Genomic DNA, 12,923 nt, shown 5'->3' with positions numbered 1-12,923 from the left:
GCTGGGGGGGGGGGGGAGAAGGTGTGTGCATCCAGAGGTCTGCGCCCAGTTACTGGTGAGCTGCGCCTCGAGCCTTTCTGCTCTTATCCCAGGTCCTGAGATCGAATGGGGCCATGAAGCTTCTGCCTATCATGGTCAGACGCATCGGCTGCAAGAGGGTGATTGTTGGTGGGACGTCCCCCATGACAGGGAGCGCTGCCGGAAAGATGGAGACTGTGGGGTCCCAATGCGGGTTTGCCCTTGGACTGGGACCCCGCAGGGGCCGAAGTGGGTGGCACCAGGAGAGACATAATGTCTTGCACCACTTGGAAGGCCTCTAGCATGGGTAGCCGGCAGGAAGTGGGCTGGGCTACGCCACTCGACCGGAGCTGGGGCCCAGGATCCTGAAGGGAGTGAAGTGGCGCCCGAGACTTGTCCTTTCCCTTGTGGGAAGCTGGAGACCTTCCTCACCACATCTTCCTGGGCTTCTTGGCTGGAGCCATGGAAGGAAACCGGTGCCAGCTTGTGGACGGTACCGTTGGGGCACTGTGCACTGAGGTCACGATGCTAGGAGCCAAATCGGAGCACTAATCCGGCATCGGAGTAAGGGCAGACTCCATCAGGAGTGCCTTCAAATGAATGTCACTGTCATAAAAATAAAGGGGAGGGTAACCACTTGTCTGTATACAGTACTATAAAATCCCTCCTGGCCAGAGGCACAAAAATCTCTTACCTGTGAAGGGTTAAGAAGCTCAAGTAACCTGGCTGGCACCTGACCAAAAGGACCACTAAGGGGACAAGATACTTTCAAATCCAGCCAGGGGGCTGGGCGGGGAAGGTTTTCTCTGTTCTGTGTGGCTTTTGCCAGAGACAGAACAAGAAAGCAAGCACTCCAATTCCTTAGTAAGTATTTAGCAAGGAAATGTGTTAGATTATCCATTGTTTTGGCTTGTGATTTTCTCTGTGCTGAGAGGAAGGTGTATTCCTGTTTTTTCTTTTTGTAGCTTTAAGGTTTTGCCTAGAGGGAAATTCTCTGTGTTTTGAATCTAATTGCCCTGTGAGATTATCTCCCATTCTAATTTCACAGAGGTGCTTCTTTTACTGTTTTTCTTTCTAATAAAGTTCTGAGTTTTTTAAGAATCTGATTGGTTTTTTTAGTGTCCTAAAAATCCCAAGGCTGGTCTGTGCTCATCTTGTTTATTCTCAAGCCTCCCCAGGAAAGGGGGGTGTAGGGCTTGGGGGGATATTTTGGGGGAATAGGACTCCAAGTGGTCCCTTCCCTGATTCTTTGTTAAATCACTTGGTGGTGGCAGCGTTTAACTAATCCACAGTACAAGGGAGAATTTGTGCCTTGGGGAAGGTTTAACCTAAGCTGGTAGAAATAATCTTAGGGGGTCTTTCATGTGGGTCCCCACATCTGTACCCTAAAGTTCAGAGTGGGGAGGGAACCCTGACAGTCACAATCCTTCTTTGTCCTGGGCTTGAAGGACTTACAGATTTTGCACTTATCACTAATGTGACCTTCCCCCAAGCACCGTAAACAACTATTATGTGGATCGCTAATGGGCATGGGCCTTTCACACCGATTGAAGGATTTAAAGCCTGGGGACTGGGGCATGCCCCATCCCAAGGCAAAGTCCCTTTAGGGACCGACTAAGTCTCTAACTTAACAAAGAGGTTGAACTAAACTAGAGGGAAACTATATACAGTAATATTTGCAAGAGGCAAATGAGTTTGAACAAACAAAAAGCAACAGCTCTAGCTGAAGCAGCACCAGTTCCATGCACTGTCACTGCGGCAAGAAGGAACTGAGGGTGGAGGGGGCCAGCGGCACCCTATATGCTGTGGCATACATGTGCCATTCCAGGGGGTGCCAGAGCCGGTCTCCTATGGATACTGCTGAGGGAAAAACTTCCGGCACCGGTGCATGTGGCGAGCACACACACGTAGGTTGAATGGACATGAGCAATCACTCGAAGAAGAATCATGGCTGAATTGTCCTAGGTGCAATGACATTTATTTCAGCAGTAGAAATAGTTCCAGATTATTGTTTTGTGGAGAATATCATGCTGGCTGCATGCCATTTGCCAAGGCAACTCACACATATTCTAGATCTCAAAGGAAACTGAAATGCAGAATCCAGATTTTCTGCCCAGGGTGGGGCTGGGGGATCTGGGTGATTGCTTCCACTCCAACTAAAGCCAAGACCCAGGCTTTCTGCTGAGTGGTCTAAAAGTCTGGGTACTTAGAGCCATTCAGGCTAGGACGTGAATAGCACGGGAGGCTGCTGGTTTGAATGTTCAGGCTACAAAGGGATAGCACCTCCAGTTCTCAATGCATATAATGGAAGAAAACCCTAGTTAATTTTAGCTCAGAACATATCATTACAACTCCGTATAAGTTTAGTTCAGTATTCTTGTATACTGAAGCAAATGATTCAGGGTGTGTTCTTACAGGGCTCTCTCATGACGATTATGATATTCTTTCAAGCCTGGCTCACCTTTCCTTTTCTATGTGTGTATTTAACCCATTGTTTTTGTTAGATTATGTGAATCATTTTGTATCAGATTTCCTCTACCTTGAGGAGATTACATAAAGAAATCCAGTGCGTGCAGGAGACAGACAGACTAGGGTCTAGTCTTGTAGCATGCTATTTAGGATTGAGAGGGCTTCGGAGACATGACCTTTACCCTGGAAAATGTAAACACCTACAACAGGTTTTTCCAGCCACCAGATTCTGACTGTGCAGGTTGCCCTGATGGCATGTGGGAATTTTCAGAAATACACACAACAGCTACCCCAGTGCAAGACTAGATTTCCTTTACAGAATTCTCATCCTCCAGTTAGAAACATATTTCTACATGCTAAAAAACTGTTTATTTTCATGCTATTTGAAAGGTGAAAGTGAACAGCAGCCATGTCAGAGGCTGGTTAACATAGCTGGATTTCAGTCTCCCATGAAAAGCTATTAATCTCCACAGATGCCTTGTCAGTGGCTCCCACAGTGCTCTCCATGAATTTCTGGTAGTGCATGGGCCAACGTGTTGATCGTCCACGGATGGGTGGTTGGTGTCACGGTGCTGGTTTCCTTCATGCATTGACCCTACCTGCCTGAGATCACTTCTCTCTCTGTATACTTGACCTACCACGATAGCTGTGTTCCACTGGAGTAATACAACGGTCGGCCCCAGAGGCAGGCTCAGGAATGAAGGAGACGGGACTTTCACCGGAGGTGGACCTAGACTCTGGAACTCATGCCCAAAAGAGACAAAAAGGGACCAGGGACCTCACTACCATCAGAACTAAAGTTAAAAATCCATCAGTTTGGCTTAGCTTTCCCTCAATGTTCCTTTGCACAGACACCCAACCCACACAACTCACTCTCACACAGACAAGCAAGCAGGCAATCTACAAACTAATCAAGTTACTTCTCCTAGGAAGACAGAGAGATTGTTATATTCATTTTTAAATACTTGGAAGGGACTCCAATGCTAGAGCGATGGGGACCAGAGAAGTATCTAAGCCAGTGGTGACCAAACTTTTCCTGCCACACCTCCCCTTACCAGTAATGGAATTTGTCCATGCCCCTCCTTCCTCCATACTGCACATTTGGCTCAGCAGAGGAGTTTAGGCTGAAAGTGGAGCTAGGGGCAGAACTGGGGATGGGGAGGAGCTTGGGGCAGAGAGGGAATGAGGGCAGAGCTGAGCTGGGGGTGGAGTGGGGCTTGGCTGGGGACAGAGCAGGGGGTGGAGTGGAGCTGGGGGCAGAGCTGGTCTGGGGCAGAGTGGGGTGTTCCTTCCCCACTCCCTGTGGGTGCTGGTCTAGGCCCCACTGCGCACCCCTGGAACGTTGCTTGGTGCCCCACTAAGCGGGAGCACTCCACAGTTTGTGGACCACTGATCTCAATGGACGGTTTCCAGCTGCAAATTTTGCTGGAAGCAAAAAAATACCCTAAATGCTCAGATGGAAAAATAATAATAGGACAGTAATTACTGTAGGCCCCACAAGGATGTTATGTGCTCATGATTTGGAGGGAAGGGGACCTGTCCAGTGGAGGCCCCCATAATTTACAAGAGGGGTCATCACAGAGTTAAGCTTGCGCAGAAGGTATAACCATGCTGAGTTCCTTCTTTCCTATCTTTTAGGCCTGGCCTTTTTACAACCCGCTTCCAGGCTGCGTTACTATTAACTGACTGAAGTAATTGTCATCAAGTGGGAAACAGTCAGTCATACCATAAGCAATCATGAGAATCACGTTCACAAAAGCATAGTTCCTTTGCTTCATCTATATCCTATGCACCCCTTTCCCAGGCAATGTGAAGTGTTCACATACCACAGTTACCATAAACAGTCTCAAAGTGGGTAGTTGTGTCATTTCATAACAACTGCATCATGCCACTCATATAACATATTCAACGTCTGAGTCTGACTCTTATTAAAATAGCTCCCGTGCTTGGGAAATGCTCCTAAGAGCAGCTACAGTTTTGGTGGAACGAAGGGTTTGTCTGCGTGATCCCTTTTCCGCAATAGTTTCTTCGTCACCGAGATTCTCTTTGTCAGCATTAATGCCAATAACGCGTCCTTGTAAAACAATCCAGTTGTGCTAGGCAGCCCTCTTCAGGCTTTGCAAGCAAATGTAACATCTAAAGGACCGTTTTTCAAGATTCACTTTGCTTTGAATATTAAAACCTAAGGCTCAACATTCCAGCATATCCCTTCTCTTTCCTCCTTCCCCGACCTCATGCATCACCTCTTTTAGTAAGTGCCCGTCAAACTGGGGTTCTATCTTCTATAGCAACAGCCAGCCCAGACAAAAGACACATAACATCTGAGAGTCCAGATTAGCAGATACAATAACCCCCTTGGGAAAACATAATGACCTCCCCTACAACCGTGAGTGAGCTCACACGAAGCGAAGCGAGGAAAGCTGCAGCATTCCCTCAAACAACAATAGCCAGTGAAATACAGTGAGGGTTGCCACCTACATAGAGGTGGAAACAGCACAAACCAGAGGACCTCCCTCAGAATTAATCTGCTAGATGAAAAAGACAAATCCGTTCTCCTCTTTCATCTCCTTTCCCACAAAGGTCTCACATGATCTGCTACACAGTACAGGGCAATGCCATCCCCTAGCCACATCTACAGTCATTCATGAGCCTGGTGAACAATGACCTAAATAGAGGAAAGCGTACAGTTTGAAAAATAGAACAAGCCCACTATTACTGAACAAATATCCAGGAGAATGACACAGGTAGAAACCATCAATTATGTGCACAAGGAAAGGAGAATTGAGTGGAGAAATACACTTCTCCTCAATAAACCTCTGTTGTTGCTGTTGTCGATCCTGGAACCACAAGGATAGAATCTGCCTATTCCACTCATCATGAGCTCAGTAGCTGCTGAACTACAGAAGTGATAGAGAAGGAAACCTCTTCTGAGATGTACTGGAGCAGGAACTAGTGAGTACAGAAGCTTCTGGACTCAACCCCATTTCTGGAAAGGAAACCATAATCCCAAAAGGTTATTTTCCAGAATCTTATGTTTCCAGTGAGAATCTGCCCCACTTCCAGACTGCGCTGCCCTCAACAGCACAGAGACGGATTTCCTCTGGCATATGCTTTGTCTGATGGCTACCTCAACATGCGAGTCTCCATCTTGGTTTGGCCATTAAGGCTCTCTCTGCACCCCAGAGATGGCCATGGCAGGGAACCGTTCAGGAAAATGCTTTTTTAAAAATGATTCCCATTAAAAGGCTTGCGCAATCAGCATAGACAGAGTGGAATTTGTGGAAAGCCGTTTATATAAACGGCATTTTAAACCATTAGCAAACTGCATTTCCTAACACAGCAGTCCCAGGGCTTCATTTTTGCTAAAAGCACAGTGCAATAAGAGCTTCCTGTCTGTTCCCTTCAGGAACATTAGCAGGGAGATCACAGTTGAAGAACTGAAGCTATTTTTCTATGCTTTGCTTCGGTATTTTTCACCTCTCTTTGTAAAGCCCAACCACTTGGGACAGCTCACATGGAGTAGACAGGATGTGTCCATTTTCTGAGAAGCCATTGCCTTCTGCTGGAACTATTCTGCACAGATGACGATCCAGGTTTACTGGTAGATCCATACATCTGTTTATTTGTTAGATGACAGCACGCTAGCCTCATTCAGATCACAACCTTCTCTGCTACCCAGAAATATAAGGCACCATGAGGACAACCTCCTCAGGAAAGCACTTCCCGTATCTCTGAAACATGTCTGCATTGCCTCACCAGAGCTTGTAAGGCTTTTCAGAAAGCTGGGAGAACAAGATGGTTTTGTTACATAATCTGTCTTTGCAGAGAAACAAATCTAAATGGAGGGTGCAGAGAAGAAGAGAAACATCACGAACACAAGCTGGCAGCCTTAGTGACATTCTTACCTTATGCAAAGACGCCAAGTAGTGAATGGCCATAGAAATGAAACTACCCTCCCAGCCATGGAGATGCTTGTCAGGATCAGGACTGAGCTGCATTGGAGAGGCAGTGGCGGGGATGTCTTCGCTGCTACTGTTGCTGTACCTGGTCTTTGGATCAACAGACGACTTCTGTTTCCAGTGCTATTCATGCCTACCACGTTCCCATATACACTATTCTCTGAGAATATAATGCAACAGGGCAAGGGGAAGAATCACAAGACATGGATTTTCCACGCTCATGAAAGGTGCCAGATGGTAACACTAAACTCATAGGTAAAAGGAGAAGCTCCATTCCCACTAACCTATTAATTTTTCCAGTGGAGCCAGCTGGTAACAACCACGCTGTCCCGGCTCTACTAGAGCGCCCAGTAAAAACCAAGGGCAGAACTACAAAGGCTGCCTCAAGGCATTCTGAAAGCGAAACCAAAAGGAAATCTGTTTCCTTCCTGTCTGCATTAGCTTGTGAAACCACCCAACCGAGTAAGGTAGCAAGGCAACTCCAGAAACGAATCTTTCCAGGACCTCCTTGGGCCTCAGAGAAGTCCTTCAGCCGGGGTTAGCAATTCACCCCGGGTTAGCAATTCACCCCATTTATCTAATGCAATAACCAATATGGCCAATTCCAAGTGTTTTTTAAACACAAGTCAGGGCTACCAAAAATGAGATTGGCAAAAGTGTAACATTTTGAGCCTTGGGGTTCTTTTTTCCTCCATTGGTTTTGGATCTTTTCAGGTTCACATTTTCAAGCTTTTCTCGGCAGCCATGAGGGCTAGAAACGGGGCTTTCCTTATAAAGGGGAACATTTTTGCATAACAACGTGACTGTAGGAACTGGGGCTTTGAACACCAAAATATCACAAGAATCCTGATGGAACTGGAGTAACTGCTGTTTCATAGGTCTTATCAGTAACTGTCTCCCCCAAGCAGGCGTGAAGTAACAAATCTAGCTAGCTGGGTAAAAAGTGGAACGCTAGACTTAATCTAATGGCTAGATTACAAGAAACAAATCAGAACTTCCTAAACACGTCAGATGGGTTATTCTGAAAATGAACTGAACTGGGACCAGGATCCTTTACATTCCTTGTCGCTTGCAACTTAACAATGGGGGAGGAGGCAGAAAAAGGGTGGGAGTCAGCCTCTGCCATTAGTCTAACTGGTATTCATTTAACCTCCTCCTGTTTTTATTAGGGGTTCCTGTGAAGCAATGAGAGGCTCCTTCCCTACAAAGCAAAGGAAGCCAGAAGTTCACCTTGAAGAGGTTTCAAAGTGTTGGAAGTTCCACTATTATAACGTGTTTGTTTTCCTCTTTGCTGAGTGCACACAACTTGCATACAGGATTGCTAAATGAATACTGGTTTGTACACCAAAGCAAAACAACACCCCTCCCCTTCCCCCACTTAAATCACTATTTACGGGAACAGGATATAGGGATATACCTGTTAAAAGAAAAAGCTATGAACTGCTGGGGGGGGAATCCTGGCTCCACTGAAATCAATGGCAAATCTCCCACTGATTGATGCTGGTGGAATCAGGATTTCACCTTGATACACAAGGTAAACCTGCAAAGGACGCTGATCTATTGGAAAACTAGGTTTGTGCCACCCCCCGACACCATGCTTAGTCAAGTGGTCTGAACAGGGGAGTGGGAACCAGGAGCTCCTGTCTAGCTCTATTTCAGACACTGAGGTGAGGCAACTTACCCAGGTCACCCAGCAGGTCATTTGCAGCGTGAGGCACTGAACGCAGGCCTCCTGAGTCCCTTTCCAGGGCTCTATCCACTGGATCAGGCTGCCTCTCCTGACACTCTTAATTTGGAATAAGGTGTTTGTCCACTTTCACAAATCAAGAAGTCAGCCCTAGCAGCAGAGACGCTTAGTGGGAGCAGGATCACCTCCTACGCACAAACCCATCAAAGGTGGCACCACTTTACAAATGTATTTAGACAGCCATAGCTGCTCCCCTTCCATTTTAGAGGCGATCTGGAGTAAGAGGCATAAGAACATAAGAACAGCCATAATGAGTCAGACCAAAGGTCCATTTAGCCCAGTGTCCTGTCTTCCGACAGTCGCCAATGCCATGTGCCCCAGAGGGAATGACTAGAACAGTGATCCATCCTGTGTCACCCATTCCCAGCTTCTGGCAAACAGAGGTTAGGGACGCCATTGATGGACCTATCCTCCATGAATTTAACTAGCTCTTTTTTGAACCGTTATAGTCTTGGCCTTCACAACATCCTCTGGCAAAGAGTTCCACAGATTGACTGTGCGTTGTGTGAAAAAGATACTTCCTTTTGTTTTAAACCTGCTGCCCATTAATTTCCTTTGGTACCCCCTAGTTCTTGTGTTATGAGGAGTAAATAACACTTCCTTATTTACTTTCTCCACACCAGTCATGATTTCATAGACCGCAATCATATCCCTCTTAGTCGTCTCTTTTCCAAGCTGAAAAGTCCCAGTCTTATTAATCGCTCCTCATATGGAAGCTGTTCTATACCCCTAATAATTTTTGTGGGCCTTTTCTGAACCTTTTTCAATTCCAATATATGGTTTTTGAGATGGGGCGACCACACCTGCACGCAGTATTCAAGATGTGGGCATACCATGGATTTATAAAGAGGCAATATGATATTTTCTGTCTGAGAAATGGCACCAATGCAACGTCACGGGAGTGGGGGGAGATGTTCCATATTTGTTGTTCCTCAGTCTATTAAGGCCATCTAGATTTCAATGCTAAGTAACCTAAACTTCTTCAGTGAGATCCAGCAGGTTGTCTGGACAGTCGGAAAGACTTAGGAGTGAAAAGAAAAGGAGTACTTGTGGCACCTTAGAGACTAACCAATTTATTTGAGCATGAGCAGTGAGCTGTAGCTCACGAAAGCTCATGCTCAAATAAATTGGTTAGTCTCTAAGGTGCCACAAGTACTCCTTTTCTTTTTGCGAATACAGACTAACATGGCTGTTACTCTGAAACTTAGGAGTGACTGTCATTTAAGGAGATTTCCTTGAAAAGAGAGACCTGCATGTATAATTAGGTGGAAATGCAAGTCTGAAGCCTTAACTCTCCTCCAATCCTGGCTGGCATGAGCTAGGCAAGTTCCAGAGGCACTCTACTTAGTCCAGTGGGAGAGGTGAGGGGAATCCATCTATCCTCAGCTGGAAAGATGGTTGCCCCAGAGGAAATAACATATAAATGGGAAAGTGGTGGCAGAATCCTCTGGGGGACTTCCAAAAGGAACTTAAAGGACCCCTTGTAGGGCCAAGAAAAAAGATCTGTTCTAGAAATATATTTTTTCTATGCCCAAATCTATTCCCCTAAAATAGCAATGCCCACCTAAACAAATGGGAACATTGACAACTAACATGTAGGTTATGAATCTGTTACTCCTCCAACAGGTTTTTGTTACACTTGAACATTTGACTGCAACGGAGCTGATGGCTGAACTGCTGTACGTCATTCAGTGCCAGTTTTGATCAGTGGAGTTACCCAAGGCAGCAAATCCTCTAGCCAGGGTCTACTCACTGTGGGGAACAGAATCATCATGAAGCCTCCCACAACCCTTAGGACTGCAGAGATCACTGCAGAAGGCACGGGAGGCAGGGCTAGCACAAAGGGGCCAAATATTGGCATAATGCTTAAGGGTGTGAGTGAGACTTTAGCCCAAGGCCATCGCCCCTGCCTAAGCCAATCATTTCCTATGCCTGGACATCAGTGCAACCTCTTGGGAGTTGCCTCTGTTTTTACAGAGCTGTCCTGGAAGAAGGCCAAAATTATCACTCCCTCTCCACAGAGATCTGCAGGAGAAACTCCTCTTTGGTATGCAAGGTTGGGTCCCAGGGACAGGCAAGCAGGACAGGCAGGATGGTCTGGAGGGCGAGCTCTGTCCTTCAGGATAATCATAGAGAAGTTGGGTCATTGCCTGCCATGACTGTAGTGGGGCTACGAGGTTCAGGTCCCAGGATGTTCCCACCAATTCCTCTAACCCCAGAGCTATTTCCTGGATGGGGGCAAGTGTAGGGCATGCCACAAGAGGAGCCAGTGAATCATCTGAAATTTTAATGAAGCCACCTACTGCTGCGGTGCTAAACCTGTGAGAGAGTAATAAATGCACAGACACCATCCCGGCTAATCTGCTGCTTCACTGAGGAGCATGTAAGCTGGCAGTGCCCATATACACATATAGGCACTGCGGCTTGTTACACAATGGCAACCCAGATGGGTCCTGACCTTCTGTGCATCTCAGGCAAGTCTGTCCGAACAGGGAAGGGACCAACATTTACTCCCCAGCAACAAACTTCTCCCAGCGTGCTGGGGTCTGCAGTCTGCTAGGCCTTGGGGATCTGTGGGAGCCGTTTAATGGATTTTAGGCAGTTCTATGAATGTCTGAAATAACTCTTCAGTCCCCAGAACAGAGATGGTTTCCAAGTTGTTCTGAATCCCATCCTCCAGAAAGCTACCGTGCCTTTCAGTCTGTACCCCCATACACTGCATCAGGATGTAAAGAGGCTTCATCACTGCAAAGGGCACGGACAACCTACCACATTCACAACCACTGACTAGTGACAGAAGAACACCAAGAGGGCTGGAATTAGGGGATCTGATCAGATCCACCTCCCATCTCTGCAGCCACCGCCCTCCTCAAAGGCACTCTTCTAGAGTACAAAGTTCATTTGGCGTAGGCAACCTTGTGGGAGTGTTGCTGAGTTACCCCTACAAGCCAGCCAGCACTCACCCTCCCCTCCACTCTCCTCATTTCTGCCACGTGACTCAGCCAAAGCACTGCTGGTTCTGGGTTCTCTGGGGTCAGGCTCACCTATGGAAAAGCAAAAACGAAATGAACTCTATGTGCTGAGTTCAGCACAGAAGTGTCTCAATCCCCTTCCCTCCTCAGCCTGCACCCTTATCTCATCTGAATTCTTTCCCCATGTCACTGAGACCCTGGACTCTAACATTCCATCCTGCAGCGTCCCAGAGACACAGACCCATCCTTTTGCCCCCTTTAGCTTTTTCACACTGGCAGTGAATGAAGGGGCAAAGGACACGTGGCCATTCAGAAATTCTGCACAGAAGCCCATGTAAGTACTCTCCATCTACCAGATTGCAAGGCAGACTTTGATGGCATCTATTTAGTGCCATAAGGAGTCATATTTTTATCATAAAATATCTATACAATGACATAATTAAAGTGTTGACAGTTTAATATGTCCGTTTTCTACAGTATATTCACTGACCTTTGCTTAACCGTTGTGTCATTCTTTCACCACTCCTGAACTGGGCTGCAAAACCCCACATGTACTGTAAGCATTTCATATGACAAGTGGGCCTACACATTCACCACCTTTATCATCTTATACAGGACTTAGCTGGGTCTCTAGAAACAAGCCCAAAACGATTTCTGATCTTGCTGGTTAACATCCTGTAGTATTATCTTCAGAACCAGGTACCTTTGCTCGTCACTTACTCTTTTCCTTATCAGGACTATAGAAATCCCCAGTGAACTGGCATTAAAGGAGACTTCAAAACAAACCTCTCTATCTGCACATGTCTGTTAACAACAACAAAAATGCTTACCTCTTGTGTATCCATCCAATGTGCCTTCTCAGTTTGCCATAGAGTGGTTGCTTCCACCTCTCCACTTCATTGTAAATTCTCTCCTGTGAAGTAGTCAGAAATAATTTATTTCTTTGCAGAGAGAGGGGTTTTAAAGTTAAAAATCAATAAAGGGCGCCTCTATTCAGTGAAAAGTGGCAACTGAAATATACTATCCAGTGAAACCTACTGATGTGTACTTACTCCTTCTGCTCCCGACATCTAATCTAAGCTAGGCTGTCACACTACTGTCAGCATGGGAAGCAGTTCCTCTGCACCAGTCATCTCTCTCAGTATCTTCAGACACCCCCTCTCCTCTTGTGCCAAACTTCATTCCATCATCCTTCTAGTTCCTGGACAGTCAGCCAATATAGGCTGCCCAAGTCCTGTTCTAGCAGAATCTCTCTACTTCTGATGCACTGTAATCTGTCAGAGGTCTTCCATGAAGCACCAGTTAGTAAAGCTTGATCCTTTTGTTTCTTTCCTGTTTAAGCCACATTTTCACTGCCCCAGTGTTTCAGAGTTAGCTAGACACATCTGTGTCCAACATGGATGGAGAGCAGGGCAATCTATCCACCCAAAGAGGTTTTACTGTCGTGTTCTCAGGTTGGTGAAGCAAACTGCTTTGCTGCTAGGTTTCAGCTGAACTCAGCAACAAAGTGACATCTCCACAGTAATCAAACAAGGTTTCTTCCTGTGCGGTTCTTAAGATCAAAACAAAGATGCTCCGATTTCAGGACGACAAGGCAGCAAAGAGGGAAGTGGGTTCTGTGGACTCCATGGGCAGAATGTTTCCTTGCTGATGGGAACAAAAGGCTGCCTCTGGTAGAAAAGCTCTCTCTTTCCCTTCCGTCTCATTAAACTCTCCTGTCAACTTTTTTCTTTAACTTCCCTTCCAGCTGTCGTACCT

Source organism: Lepidochelys kempii, chromosome 7, assembly GCF_965140265.1.
Source record: "Lepidochelys kempii isolate rLepKem1 chromosome 7, rLepKem1.hap2, whole genome shotgun sequence".
Lineage (NCBI taxonomy): Eukaryota > Metazoa > Chordata > Testudines > Cheloniidae > Lepidochelys > Lepidochelys kempii.
The sequence above is the reverse complement of the archived record's forward strand: the minus strand, read 5'-3'. Positions refer to the sequence as shown.